The sequence below is a fragment of the Sorex araneus genome, chromosome 2 (assembly GCF_027595985.1).
Source record: "Sorex araneus isolate mSorAra2 chromosome 2, mSorAra2.pri, whole genome shotgun sequence".
NCBI classification, from domain to species: domain Eukaryota; kingdom Metazoa; phylum Chordata; class Mammalia; order Eulipotyphla; family Soricidae; genus Sorex; species Sorex araneus.
In genome coordinates this window covers 43,052,844-43,067,757 of record NC_073303.1, presented here as the reverse complement: position 1 = coordinate 43,067,757, position 14,914 = coordinate 43,052,844, and the positions used below count along the sequence as shown (strand labels likewise).

The 14,914-nt window shown below is 47.5% G+C and overlaps 1 pseudogene; it reads left to right on the top strand.

Annotated features, from left to right (window-relative positions):
* Positions 1–131: 131 nt before the first annotated feature.
* The window catches only part of LOC101536803 (COP9 signalosome complex subunit 4-like), a 34,622-nt pseudogene continuing 19,839 nt past the window's right edge, over positions 132–14,914 (top strand).

Sequence of the window (14,914 nt, the reverse complement as noted above, 5' to 3'; positions counted from 1 at the left end):
GGCGCCCATCCCCCGCCCGCGCCGCCGGCGGCCGCAGCCGTGCTCCGCGCGCCACCCGCCCGCCTGGGCCCCGGTCTCCGCTCGCCGCGCGGCTCCTCTCCCGGAGCCGCCGGTAGTCTGAGCGGAGGAAAATGGCGACGGGCCCGCGCCTGCCTTCCCGCCCGCCGTACCCACCTCAGGCTCGAGGAGAGGGTCACCGCCCGCCGCCACCACCGTCCTTTGTGGAGACGGCCGGGCCCCGCGCCCGCCGCCGCCCGCCGCTGGCCGAGAGCAGTGCGCGGGATCCCAGGTAGTGGAGCGGGCGGGCGCCGCCGCGGCGGCCCGAGGGAAGACAGCGCGGGCACCGGGAGGCCGAGGTGGGGGCGGGCGCGAGGGCAGCGCGCGCGCCCATTGGCCGGGCCGCCTGACTGACATGCGTCCCGCCCTTTCGCCTCCGTCGAGCAGGACTCGCTGGGAGCCCACTGGTGGGCGGCGGCTGGGCCCGCCCCGCGCTGAGTGGCACCGTCCACCCTGCCCGTTCCCGCTCTCCTATTGGACAGCTGGCAGTGGCGGGGACGGCGGCCCGCCTTCCGCGGGTGATGAACGAGCCCCATCACGTGGTGGCGAGGTGGCTCGGGACCGCCGGGCGCCCGCCGCGCCGGAGTGGGCTGTGCCTCAGTTTACCCTTTTGCGGACGAGAGGCAGTTGTGTCGGTTGGCACCCAGCGTGTTGCTTCTGCGGCGCCTTCCGCAGCTGCCGGCGACAGTCGAGCGCGACCGGAGGCGTCGTTTGCAGACTCAGAAACCGTTGTCTGCCCGCTCGCAGGCGCCGCGCCGGCCCGCCGCTGCCACGGCCGGGGCCCGGGGCACGGAAGACGCGCGTGCTCCCGAGGGGGCGTCTGAGCCGCTTGAAGCCCGGGTCCGTGGTGGTCGTGGTGGAGCCCGGCCGAGGTGCTGACGCTGCAGAGACCGAAGGCACCGGGCACGGCGTCTGCCAAGGAAATTCGGCTGGCCCAGAAACCCGCGCCGCGCGCACGGCAAGCTGGCCTAATTAGCTCGTGGGGGCACCGTGCTGCATGCGGGCTCGTGGCTAGGGCGTCTTGTGGACTGTCACAGCCCAGCTCCAAGCCCTCCGGGGCACCCTGGCGCGAGCCAGCGGGAATTTGGGGGGACCGCGGGTGATAAGCATCGCGTGTCACTTAACATTGATTTTGAGGAGCTGGCATCAGGCAGGCTAAGGTGCTGCGGGTTATTTGGATCATTCGCACTGCCGGATTCCTCCACCAAGGACCAGCCTCCTGCTCTGTATCTTTATCATTCAAATGCCGCGCAAACCTAGCCTGCTTGGCACCCAAAGCAACCTCCTCTCCTCCTCCCTGCCTTCCCGCTCCCTCCTACTCCCGCAGCCCCTCACCTGATTGGTCTTGGTCATTGAGTGGCCACTGACACTTAGCCTGCTGTGGCCTTTCCTGATCACCCAGCACAACTGTTGCGCCCTTCCTTCACCCTCTCCCCTCAAAATCAACAACACCATTTTCAGTACTCTTTACATCTTCCGTGCAGGGGAGAAAGCTGTTACATGTTGCATGCAAAAGGCTGGGGTTAGATCTCTTTCAGGCAGGGAGATTTAAAAAAAAAAAAAAGCCTTGGTAGTATATACTGTAAGGAAACTATTGGAAGCTGAACCAGCTCAAAAGCGCGAAGGCTTTTGAGACACAGGACCCATCTCAGGCAACCCGCCTAAGGAAAAACTGAGATTCGGAATTCCTGGCCCAGAATGTGGCTGGACCCCCAGGAAGGAATGTGACACCTCTGGAACTAAGGCCACACTTTGTTCACTTCATCTTCTTAAAATCCATCTCCAAGCTTACCCCGTTGGCAATGACCCTAGCAACAGGTTTCTGGGTCAGCTTGGGGAACCCATGGCAGAGGAAAAGGTGCACACTTGCCTGTATCTCCCACTGAAATCTGTAATTTCTTGCTCTAAGATACATTTCCCCCAGGGAGAAAGGCCTGCACGTGTGCCTGGCATGTGTACTTCCTTTTGCTCTCAGGAGAAATGTTTCCTCTCTAGCGAGTACTCATGTGCATTTGTGTGTTATGTGTATGTCTCCTCCCACCCCACCTTTATTACCCAAATCAAATTATTTTCTGTAAGGGAAGGTGGCAGACCTTTGAGACTGGGTAAGATTTTGGTATGACTTCCTGTCTGCAAAGAGCAATTCCTCAGTTAGCCTGGGTTCCAAAAGAAATCACTTTCCCACACCAGGTAGAGCGGGGAAACCCAGGTGTGGTTTGACAATGACCTCAGAGTGGCGAGACACAAGGCCATACCACGCTGGTGCTCGCAGCTGACTTACATCAGATCTAGATTTCCCAGGCACTTCTTTGGGTGGCCGAGGTGGGGAGAGAGGGAAGCGGTAGACTCCCTTCTTGAGGCTGCCTCTTCTCTCTTCCACCCGTTCACATAACCCTCCCCTCCAGTGAGAATATCGACCACAGATTCTGGCACTGCAGGGTCCTCCAGAAGAACCTGTAGCGAGCACCCCAATCCCCAACAGCAAAGAGACTGAAGTAACCCCTGGGTATTGTGGGGTGTGATCAAGAAAACCCAAGTAGGTGATGCTAGCATTTAGCACTCTGGAGCCATCAAACGAGAGTTTGTCTGCATACGTGTGCTATAACCTTCCTTTGAGGGTGAAGTTCAGAGTGCGGCAGTCTGGAGAGGAAGCGAGTTGAAGGCTATGGAGCGGCGGAGGGAGCAAGAGCGGAGTGGTGACGGCTACTGCTCCTGACAGGGTGGACAGCAGAGCCGGGTGGGAGGGGAGAGGACTCCCGAGTAGACTGAGCTCCCCAAGATAGCAACCCAAACACTCCATAGGCCACTGTCGCAGAGGCCTTTTATTTTCATTCCAATTTTACTTGTGAGGGGGAGCATTGTTGGGGCTCAAGGCACATTCCTGACTGCTCCAGCATCACTCTTGGTAATGCTGGAGATGAACTTGGGTTGGCCATGAGCAAGGCAAGCACCTTAGCCACTGTGCTCACTCTAGCCCAGGGCGCTGGGCATTTCTTTCTTTCTGTGGGGGAGGGCTTTGGGCAGGGGGTGACTCCTGGTTATGCACACAGAGTTCGGGGGACCATATGGGATGCCAGGAGTCAAACCTGGGCCCATCCGCATGCAAGGCCAACACCTTACCCACTGTATTATAGCTCCAGCCCCAGCCTGGGCACTTCTGGTCCACATGTCTGTACCCCTCCTGCCCGCAGTCACAGATTGCTCCTGCATCTTTGTTGTTCTCTTGTAACCAAAACTACCCAAGTAAAGAGTCCAAAAGTATGCACTCTTAGAACTTCCTCTGACTGGCCTCCCCACTGCCCCTCCCAAGCTAAAACTTGAATATTTGGGTGGCTGCACCCTCTGGTCAGTTACTCAGCATGAGTCAAAATGAGTGGTTTAATGTCCCTGCTCTTCATATAGACAGAATTGAGGTGAGAAGGAGCACTCTACAGGGAAGAAGGAAACAGAAGCTGAGAACAGACAACATAGACAGCAACTGGTTCTCACTGCAGACTTTGAGCATTTTCCTTGAGCCCACCCCATACTCTCCGGTGGGTTCAGGAGATGCTCCTTACCTCTTTTCCCAGCACCAGTGACTCAGTTTCCATCACTTACAACCAGTTTTAACTGGTAATGAAGCCACTAGAGGGAGGACATTCAAATCCAGGTCCCTCCCATGATGCTGACCAATTTTGTGTGAATGGTCGACCTCTTTTTCATTTTGTTCATCAGAATAATGAAACTTCTTCCGACCAGCTAAGATGGGGGTGAGGAAAAGCTTCCACAATGTCACCGAAGGCGGCGTTAAATGCATTGCTTGGACATACAGTGGGCACTACTTAGGGTCCCAAACATGTTGGATTTTATAGTGATATTTGAGTACCCACCAGAAAATCTGAAATAGAAGAGCAATTTCTTTTCTGAAGAATGATAGTGGTGCTCTAGTTTGTATGTTTGTTTTTTGGGTTTTGGGGGGGGTTTTCTTTTTCAGTGCCAGGTCTCAGGCAGACGAAGCATGCACTTTACCACTGACTCACACTCTCAGCCCAGATTGCAGTGTTTTCTCAGGTGATGTTTCCAAATCAGTCTTGCCTTCAGAGACTCTAGAGGCAGGCTGAGAGAAGCTAGGATTCTAGCCAGATGCACTTGAATTTGTATTTTCCATGACACTAGTCTGGACCTAGTTATTCTCTGACTTGGGCTAAACAGGGGTTAAAATGCTTTCACCTTGCATGTGGCCAACCTGATTCAATTCCTGGCACTGCCTGTTTCCCTGAACATTACAGGAGTGAGCATAGAGCCAGGAGTAAGCCCTGAGCACAGCCAAGTGTGGTCTGGGCCCACTTCCCCAATAAAATAAATTACATGCCTCATTAGCTTCTATAAAAGAAGAGACAATAATTCTCATACCTTTCAGTTATTTTGAGAACAAGATTAGCTCATTACATATAGAGTGCCAAGTTGTGTGTACCAAGCACTCAACAAATTGGGGGAATTACAAGTCATGGACAAGAGCTCACCAAAACTGTCATTGCTGGAGAATCTTTGCTATTTAAATTAATAGGATCTGAGGCTCACTGAATTAAAATTGCAGGACAGCACCAAAAAAAAAAGCTTTTGTGCTACGAATATACCTCCTGAACCACCCATCCTACAGGGCCACACCAACAGCCCTCACAAGTCAAAGCCTTCCTACCTGTGCAACAAGCTGTTGCTTCAAGGTATATTTCCATTAGGAAAAGGAAAAATATATTTTTCTATTCACTTAGTAATGTAAGAGCCAAAATCAGAAGAGAAACCACAACATGGAAAGAAATTTTTTTCTTTTTATAAGTATAGTCTGGCAATTTTCAGGTTGCAGCTAAAATAGTAAAAGTTACTGACATTCTGGGGCCAAGATAATGTGTTATACCCTTGGCTCCCTAAAGCCATTTCCTATGGGCCCAGGGCGCACTGCCCGAGGAATTACCCAGGTTCCCTGAAAGCTTTGCCTCTTGGCCGGGTCTGGGCATCCAATCCACCAGTGCCTTGGACAAAATCTCCAGCATTTGGTGAGACTGCAGGCGCTGTGCCCAACTCCTCTGCCAGGCCTTGCAAAGACCCAGTGTGGGGGCCAGCACTGAATTACTCTCGGGCAGCACAAAGACACGGATCTTGCTCTTAACAAGCTCTTGGAAACAGTGCCTAGTAGAGATCCTGTCTTTGGAGGGACCTGGGGGCCACTCTGCCCCTACCAGTCTCTCCATCTCTGCCTTGGCCTTCTGTGCCCATGGAGAGACTGCACGGCACTCCTTGGGCTGCAGCAGCCCCTTCCTCTGCTGGCAGAGCTGTCAGGGGCGTCCAGCCCGCTGGCCACCAGCTGTACCGTCTCCAGCTTGGAGGAGAGCCGGCGCTCCAGCTGATGCCTCAAGGAGGCCACGCGCCCTCTGATGCCGCTGAGCAGCCGCGTCCACCATGGCCTGCACCTCAGGGGCACTGCTGGAGAGCGCCCCCATGAGCCGCTCCTGAGGAAGCAGCACGGACATGTCCTCCACACAGACCTCCAGAGAGAAGGCCGGACACTGGCCTCTCCTGCCAGGCCAAGCCGGGGACACCTGAATCTTCCTCATCACAACTGGTTGCCCAGCATCCGCTTTCCTACCAGAGACCCCCTCGTTCTTCCAGTCAGCGGTGGGAGTAGAAAAGTAGCAGATTTGATGGGGTTGGATTTGGTTTGGTTGAGGGGCCACACCCAGTGGTGTTCGTTCTGACTCCTGGCCCTTTGCTGCAGGACCGTTCCTGGTGGCTCAGGACACCATGGGGGCACTAGAGACAGAACCTGGGTCAGTCACGTGGGCGGCAAATGCCGACCTGCTGCACTATCTCTCAGATTTGATGGTTGGTTGGTTTGTAGGAACCACACCCACAAGTGCTCAGGGCTTCCTCCTGGCTCTGTGCCCAGGGGTCACTGCATGGGAGACCCCATGCGGTGCCGTAGGTGCAACCCAGAAGACAACGCAAAGCAAGTCCTGGTGTAAGGCTGTACCAGAAATATCAGAAATCTCTACCAGAAATCTGTCCAAACCAGAAATACCAGATTTGTTTCCTGCTTTCCTTGCAGTTGGGCTGCGACCAAGGCAGGACTACTGGGATGAAGCTGGCAGCTTCCTAAGGGTAGCCTAGCGCTTAGGTCTACCCCTCCCTCTCGCTGACGTGCACCCAACTGTGTGCTGACAAGAATGCACACCAGAGCTGAAAGAAGGCAGGGCTTCATGGACACAGCAGCGTGGCCGGTCCGGATGCTCTACTTCTGTCCATGGCTTAAACGAGAAAACAAAAGGCCTGGTTTTCAAAGCCACTGCTTGTGAGTTTCTCAAATACAGCTCCTACTGAAGAAATCGCCAAATTGGAGGACCTAGTTTGGTAACTTTAAGGGGGGTGTTACCTCAGAGTCATCTAACCCTCAATGTACTGTCCTTGTGAGAAATACTGATCTCCTATGCTGGCCTCTGCCCCTCTGACACATGAGTCTCTGGAGACCATCAGTGCCACGTGACTGTCAGTTGACTCCTCGCTGTAGACAGGCCGTTCCTCATCAGAGACTACAGTGTTGGGATGCACCAGATGTGAGGTAAAGGATGATGTGGAATCTCTGAGCTACACTGTCAGTCCTGTAACTCAATAAGGTCCACAAGATCCGTGTAAGCATGTAGAAGGGAAGACTACCCTCCCCCCCACCCTGGCACATCACTGGCCAAAAGGAAGTGTCAGGGGGGCAAAAACATCTTATGACATGTCTACTGTAAACCAAGTCTGGTGCCAGGCATGACCAGTTCTCTGGAACAGAGCTCCTTTTCGTGAGGCAGACATGGTGTTTGTGCTGGAAGACCAGGACCAGAGAGAATCAGGAATTGATTCTCTGAGATGCCTACTGGTAGCCAGTGTAGACTTCAGACAGACAGACACCTGAGCTGGAGGTGAAATTCTGGAGTCAGTAGCAAAGAGGTTTTTTTTAAAAAAAATTTTTTTGAATCTGGGGCTGGAGCGATAGCACAGCGGGTAGGGCATTTGCCTTGCATGAGGCTGACCCGGATTTGATTCCCAGCATCCCATATGGTCCCCCGAGCACCACCAGGAGGAATTCCTGAGTGTATGGGCCAGGAATAACCCCTGAGCATCAACGAGTGTGACACAAAAAGGAAAAAAAAAGAAAAAATGTTGAATCTGAGGGTAGCACAGAGATTATTTATGTGCAGGGAGTAGCTAGAGGGCTAAGCTAAGATCTGACAGACATGGAGGCAAAGAGAAAAGTGGCAAAGTTCAGGTTCCTGAGGCCAAGTGTCTGTTTTAATTCACACCAGTCTGGAATGTTCTGTTGGCCATGGCAATGAGTGTTTTCTGAGACGTTGCCTCATTCAAGCAAGTAAGAAAGATGAGAATGAAAAACAGATCATTGAGCAACTTTTCTCCTCTACTCAGTTGGGCCTTTCAAGATTTTAAATATTTCTTTATTCACCTAAAATTTTTACATACTAGTTGCTATTTGTCCCCTGGAGAACTTTATAGTCTGTGCCCTAAATGAAATGTGCTCCAAATAGTGGGATTTTACACTTATAAATGGTCTATTTTCTAGTAAGATAAATAGAATATAGTAAATAGAATAATAGTAAACAGAAAATGTATTTGATATGTTACCTGATATAATTGTAGACTTTATAGAGTGAATAGTGCACCCAAGGATAAAATTCATTTAACATTGATTCCAACACCATATTCTTCAGCTTAAGTGAGTTATCTAAAAATCCTCTTTTATGATAGGTAATAGGCGACACAGTACAATGAATTTCAGAGCAATCCTATAAAGAAGTTTATGAAATAACATGTCTGCTTAATTTCCCCAACCCTGAGTCTCACTGAAAATGTACCTGGTTTATCCAACCTATGGAGTGAGGATTTTCTTAAATCTCCTGAAATAGACATGGGGGTGAAACTAAATGGGTACTTAGCAAAATCCTCTCTTTGGGTCTACCAGGGAAATGTCTCCAAAACTATTTGTGTTGGTTCTTCACCATGACTTAAGTTTAAAACCTTAAAATATTTCTGTTTCTAAGGCCATATATGAATGGTTGGCAAATACCTAGTGGTCAGACTCGTGCATTTGTGAGCAAAAGAGGCCTAAATTCATTGTCCTCTCCCCTTCATACACCTGGTGTCAGCACTGGCCAGTACTCAGTAGATGACAGGTGCACAAATGACTGGATAAGGAAACATAAGGCTTTCTTTATGATTTAGGCCTGCAAGAGTTCAATAAGCCCCATTTTTAAACGTAGTCCTTCCATTTTGTTAAGCCAGCTTCCCTGAATCTCACTGACATGCTAAAAGTATATGACTTGATAAGTTTTTGAAACTTTTTTGATAATCAAGATAGTAGACTTATTGTTCCCCACCACACACACACACAGACGTTTATAAACCATCCAGGTCTGACTAATATCTGAAGTGGGCACCATCTTATGAAGTTTTCTCAGGCCCCATTAAAGTTCTTCGTCCTACCAGTCATCTACAGAGAGACAAGTTTGTCTTTTCATTTTCTGTCTGAAACTTTTATTTCTTTTTCTTGCCTACTTTCACTGGTTACAACCTCTAATATGATGTTAGGTAGCAACAGTGAGAGTGAAGGAGGCCTGGGCTTAGTCATTAGGAACTTTAAGGTTAACTAATTCTGAGGTCAGATGTAGGTTTGCATAGAAGACTTTATGTTCTATTCTGCCGTGTTATGGTAAAGATATATTTGTTTTTTGTCCCTGGTTTTGAAATGATGCTTCTAAAACACCTGGAATTTTCCCCCTCTTTCCCTACCACACACCACACACACACACACACACACACACACACTCGCGCGCACACACACACACACATGCACACACACGCACACACACACACACACACACACACGCACACACTCGCGCGCGCGCACACACACACAGCCGTTTATAAACCATCCAGGTCTGACTAACATCTGAAGTGGGCACCATCTTATGAAGCATCTCAACCTGTGGGGACTGTACTAGTTTTGGTATACTTAGTCCCGGAATTGAGTTAGACTATTGAACACCAAATAGGTGTCAGAGACTGAATTTTTCCCAGATGGCTCAGAGTTTTCATGAAAATGTATATTAAATTGGGCTGGAGCAATAACCCAGCATGTAGGGCGTTTGCCTTGCACATGGCAAACCCGGATTCAATTCCCAGCATCCCATATGGTCCCCTGAGCACCACCAGGAGTGATTCCTGAGTGCAGAGCCAGGAGTAACCCCTGTGCATTGCTGGGTGTGACCCAAAAAGAAAAAAAAAAGTATACTAAATTAAACTTTTTTTCTATGTCTATCAGGATTATAGGACTATAAGAGAGAGTCTCTTGCCTGTATGCCTGGCTGTCTTCCCCAGGGCCCCTCGAAGGGCATGGGCTCCAGCTTCCCTCCCCACCCCAAGCAGAGCTCCCGGCGGCGAAGACCACCGGAACCTAGCTGCAGCCATGCTGCAGGCTCCTCTCTACACGTTTGGACAGGCCTCATGCATGAAGGTACTGGCAGAGGAACCCAGGTGTGTGTAATCCCATCAACGGTCAACATCCAGAGACTTAAAAGCAAGCTCCCAGAAGCGATATCTTGTAGCCTACTTCTCCCTCTAGGAGAAACTGGCAAGCTTCTGAGAGTTTCCTGCCCACATGGGACAGCCTTGCAAGCTCCCCATGGTGTATTCATATGCTAAATCCAGTAACAAACTGGATCTCATTCCCCTGACCCTGAAGAGCCCCCAGTGCAACATCGTTAGGAGGACCAAGTCCAAATAGACTTCTAAGATCTCAGGGAAAGGACGAAATGAGATGTTACTGAGCCCGCCCAAGAAATCGGTGATTAACGGGATATTGTGATTGTGATTGTGATCAGGATTATATTGTATGTGATTTTTAAAAAATTTATTTTGTTCTTTAATCAGTGAATCACCATGAGGGTACAGATACAGATTCACACATTTTCGAGCTTGTTTTTCCCTCATACAATGTTCGCAAACACACCCCTCCATCAGTGCCCATTTCCCACCACCAATAAACCCAGTATCCCTCCCACCCTCCAATCCCATCTCTCCCCACCACCACCCTGCCTCTGTGGCAGGGCATTCCCTTTTGTTCTCTCTCTCCAATTGGGTGTTGTGGTTTGCAATAGGGGTGTTGAGTGGCCATTGTGTTCAGTCTCTAGTCTACTTTCAGCACGAATCTCGAATCTCGCTTCCCAAGTGGGATCTCCAACCACATTTTACTTGGTGTTCTCTTCTCTATCTGAGCTGCCTTTTTCCCCAGCATGTGAGACCAGCTTTCAAGCCATGAAGCCAACCTACTGGTACTTATTTCTACTATTCTTGGAAACTCTGTTATTTTATATTCCACAGATGAGTGCGATCTTTCTATGTCTGTCTCTCTCTTTCTGACTTGTATGTATGTAATTTTATATGTATACAAGATCATATGTAATATTGGCAGACATAGATAAATAATAAAACAACAATTTGTTATGTTATAATAAACTGTTAAGAAATTGTTTTGTTAATATAAAATAATAACAATTTGTTATTTTGGCAAATCACATAGATGGGATTTTGAATATTAAACTAGCCCTTTATTCCTGGGATAAATTGCTTTGGTAATCATTTATTAAAATTCTCATACTTTTGTGCTTGATTTATAAGATTTGTAAAAGAAGTTTGTGCGTGCATGTGTGTGTGTGTGTGTGTGTGTGTGTGTGTGTGTGTGTTGCTAGTGATCAAATCAGGGCCTCAAACATACAAAGCTTGTACTTTGCCACTAAACTGCATACCCAACACTCAAAGAGTTTGTAAATAATGTTTACAAAGGATATTGACTTTTAACTGCCTAGTTTTGGTTTCAGGGTAACACTTGTCCTAAAGAACAAAATATAAAATGCCTTTCATTTTATAGATGTTTGTGTATCTTTAGCATTTCCTCCTCCTTAAATGTTTGATATAATTCAGCACTGAACCTATTTGGGCCTGGATATTTCACTTATAAAAATATTTTAACTACAAATTTAATTTTTTTCTTAGCAGACAATTGGCCATTCTTTTAACATCTTCTTAGGCAAAAATTAATAACAGAATCTTCACAGAATTTAAACTATGTTGCAACATTATTGGCATATGATTGTTTATAGTGATTCATTATTATCTATTGGAGTTACTCATCAAAAACCAGAAGACTACTGGGGACACCGAAAAACACATTAAAAATATTCCTGGAGAAGAGAAGAGCACAAATTTTGCTTGAGGGAGCAACAAGTATCGATTTATTTATTTTTTTACTGGGTATGAGATGGGTCTATTGGGGCTTAAAGGTTCGAACTTCCTGTAATTACCAAACACAGGAGGAAAACCTGGGCTTTCTCACCAGCTCTTCCAGATTTGGGATGGAAAGAAAGAACGAGAAATGAAGCTTACAAGCCATCAGCATCTGAGAAAACGGAAAAGCCACATCCAGATCGCAAAAGAATGAACATATATCTCTATTTCACACCAGATACAAAAGTTAATTCAAAATGGATTAAAGACTTAGATCTAGGGGCTGGAGCGATAGCACAGCGGGTAGGGCGTTTGCCTCGAACACGGCCAACCCGGGTTCGATTCCCAGAATCCCATATGGTCCCCTGAGCACCGCCAGGGGTAATTCCTGAGTGCAGAGCCAGGAGTGATCCCTGTGTATCGCCGGGTGTGACCCCCCCAAAAAAGACTTAGATCTAAAGCCATAAAATATACAGAAAAATGTGTGCAAAACAATCCATGCTATTGGTTTCAGTTGTGTCTTAGGGGATTTGACTCCATCAACAAGTAAAAGCAATGCTACCAGCAAAACAAAAAAGACATCTTACTGAATGAGAGAAAACATTTGATTGCAATACATTTGACAAAGCTTTAATATCCTAGTTACATAAAGAACTCACAAAGCGGGGCCGGAGCAACAGTACAGCGGGTAGGGCGTTCGCCTTGCACGAGGCCGACCCGGGTTCGATCCCCGGCATCCCATATGGTCCCCCAAGCACTGCCAGGAGTAATTCCTGAGTGCAAAGCCAGGAGTAACCCCTGAGCATCGCTGGGTGTGACCCAAAAAGAAAAAAAAAAAGAACTCACAAAGCTATAATAAAATATTCCCAGCAAGAAATGGAGAGATAACTTAAACACTTCTCTAAAAAAAAAAAGACATAGGGGCTGGAGCGATAGCACAGCGGGTAGGGCATTTGCCTTGCACGCGGCCGACCCGGGTTCAAATCCCAGCATCCCATATGGTCCCCTGAGCACGGCCAGGGGAAATTCCTGAGTGCAGAGCCAGGAGTAACCCCTGTGCATCGCCAGGTGTGACCCAAAAAGCAAAAAAAAAAAAAAAAAAAAGACATATAGTTGGTCAACAAGCACGCACACAAGTACTCATCACTTTGGGGGCTGGAGTAATAGCACAGTGTGTAGGGTGTTTGCCTTGCACGTGGCCGAACTGGGTTCGATTCCCAGCATCCCATATGATCCCCCAAGCACCACCAGGAGTAATTCCTGAGTGCAGAGCCAGGAGTAACCCCTGAGCATAGCCAGGTGTGACCCAAAAAGCAAAAAAATAAAACCCAAAAAACAAAAAAACTCATCACTTATTATTAGAGAAATGCAAATAATAATGGTTTATATCAAAATGGCCAGAAACAATAAATTCTTCTGGGCATATGGAGCAAAAGGATCCACCAATTCACTTTTGGGATTACTACCTGGATCAGTCTCTATGGAAGACAGTATGAATAAAGACGTTTTAAAAAATTGAAAAAGAACTACCATATGACCCAGCAGTTCTTGGTATCTATCCCAACAACACAAAATTCGAGAAGAGTTTTGCACACCTCTGTTCAATGCTGCATTATTTGCAATAGCCAACTTCTGTACACAACCCAAATGCTCAAGAACAGCTAAGGACATATAGAAATTGTGGTATTTGCACACAAATGGAATACTACTCATCTACGAAATGAGTAAGGATGAAATCTTTCAGTTACCTGCTGGATGAACAAGGATGTCAGGTTAAGCTATGTGGGTCAGAAGGACCAACAAAACAAAGATGATCCATAAACCCTAAGATTCTGCCTCCAGAATTAAGTCTGCCAAGCGGCATGGGACAGGAGCAAATGAGAAAGGAGCCGGGGACAATGGTAGCAGTGTTTACACTCTGATGGTTGGGTATAATGCAGTCACAGGACATTCCTAAGACATTCATCTTAAAACTGTTGTAAATCATAATACCTAAGTAAAAAAATTAAAAGATGTGGTTTCATCTTTTAATTAAAAAAAATTATACACACAATGGAATACTACTGGACTGCTAAGAAAGGATGAAATGATTAAATAGTGGTTTGCTACAACATAAGTGGAACTAATGTAGAAGAAAGACAAATACTGGATGATCTCACTCTGTGTTATCTTGAGAATAAAGCAAGAAGCATAAACAATGTCCAGTGAAAGTGAATTTCGCACTCAGACCACACACATAACTGAGGTTACTTAGGTCACAATTAAGAGTGTGGTGGGGGGGGGGGGCAGAAAGCGTCCAAAAGAGTCCAGTAGGCTGTGCTGGAAGGCTGTTAGCATTTTGGTGGCAGAGGTGGTACAGTAGCACTGTATTCCAGAAATAAAACATTTATATTCTTGCAAATCAGTGCTACCTCAATAAAATATCAATGAAAGATTCGAATAAAAAAAACCCCACCTCATCAGCATTTAACATCACCTGACACGAAATCTGACAGTTTATGGAGGGTTGTGTCGTCAGATTTTTATTGTAAGATAAGTGACAAACCAGCGCAACCATTTCAAAGACATCTGTCTGAATAGAGTACAAAAAGTCAGAAGTTCGTCCTTGTGGTTTTAGGAAGTGGGCTCTACCTCGAAGTGTGGGGTTATTGTTGGGGGGAGTGTATTCCAGACTTGGTGCTGGCTTGGTCCCACAGGGAACCATGTGGTGCTGGGCATCAGAATGGGGTCAGCAGCACGCAAGGCCAGTGCCTTGACCCCTGCACTGTCTCTCCTGCCCTGGTTCCTCCTTTGAAAAAGCTCTGCCGGGCCTAGACCATCTGACCTTCTGGGCTGACGACTTGCTTTTCACTTCCTGCGCTTTTCATCCACTTTGTTTTAAACTCACCAACACAATAGTGAACCTGAGAGACTAGATCCCCCACCCTTGACCCCAATAGAGGTAAAATCCCAGATTTCTCTCTCTCTCACTCTTTCTCACTCTCTCTCTTTCTCTCTCTGTGTCTGTCTCTCTCCCTCAATCATTGACCTCAAAGTAAGTCCCCAGACTGACTCACCTCTTCATTCTCTACCTCTCATTCCAATCCTGCCCTCTCTAATACACATACTCCCTTCTCTTCTCTCCCTTCCTTCCTCCTCTCCTCTTTCTCTCCCTCTTTCTCTCCCTCTCCCCTCCCCTCCCCCTATTTCCTTTCTTTCTCTCTCTCTCTCTCTCTCTCTCTCTCTCTCTCTCTCCACTTTGCTTTCTATGCTCCACATATGCCATAAGACCTAGTCTAGGACCTTTGAAATATTAACTTTGACTTTTCAAAGTTCCCTCACAGTGGTTGCTGAAGTGTGTCTTGCAATCATAGTAAGATGTATTTGTAAACTTACTAAGATGCATAAACATATGGGACTAATATTCTTATTCTTTCAATCCCTTTATTCAAATAAACTTCTCTACATGAACTTATTTGAAATATGCTTTTACCTTATATTACTGGATCAGTTTCTTTCAGCAAAATATGCCTCTCCCCATTCATTTACTTTTAATCTATTGATA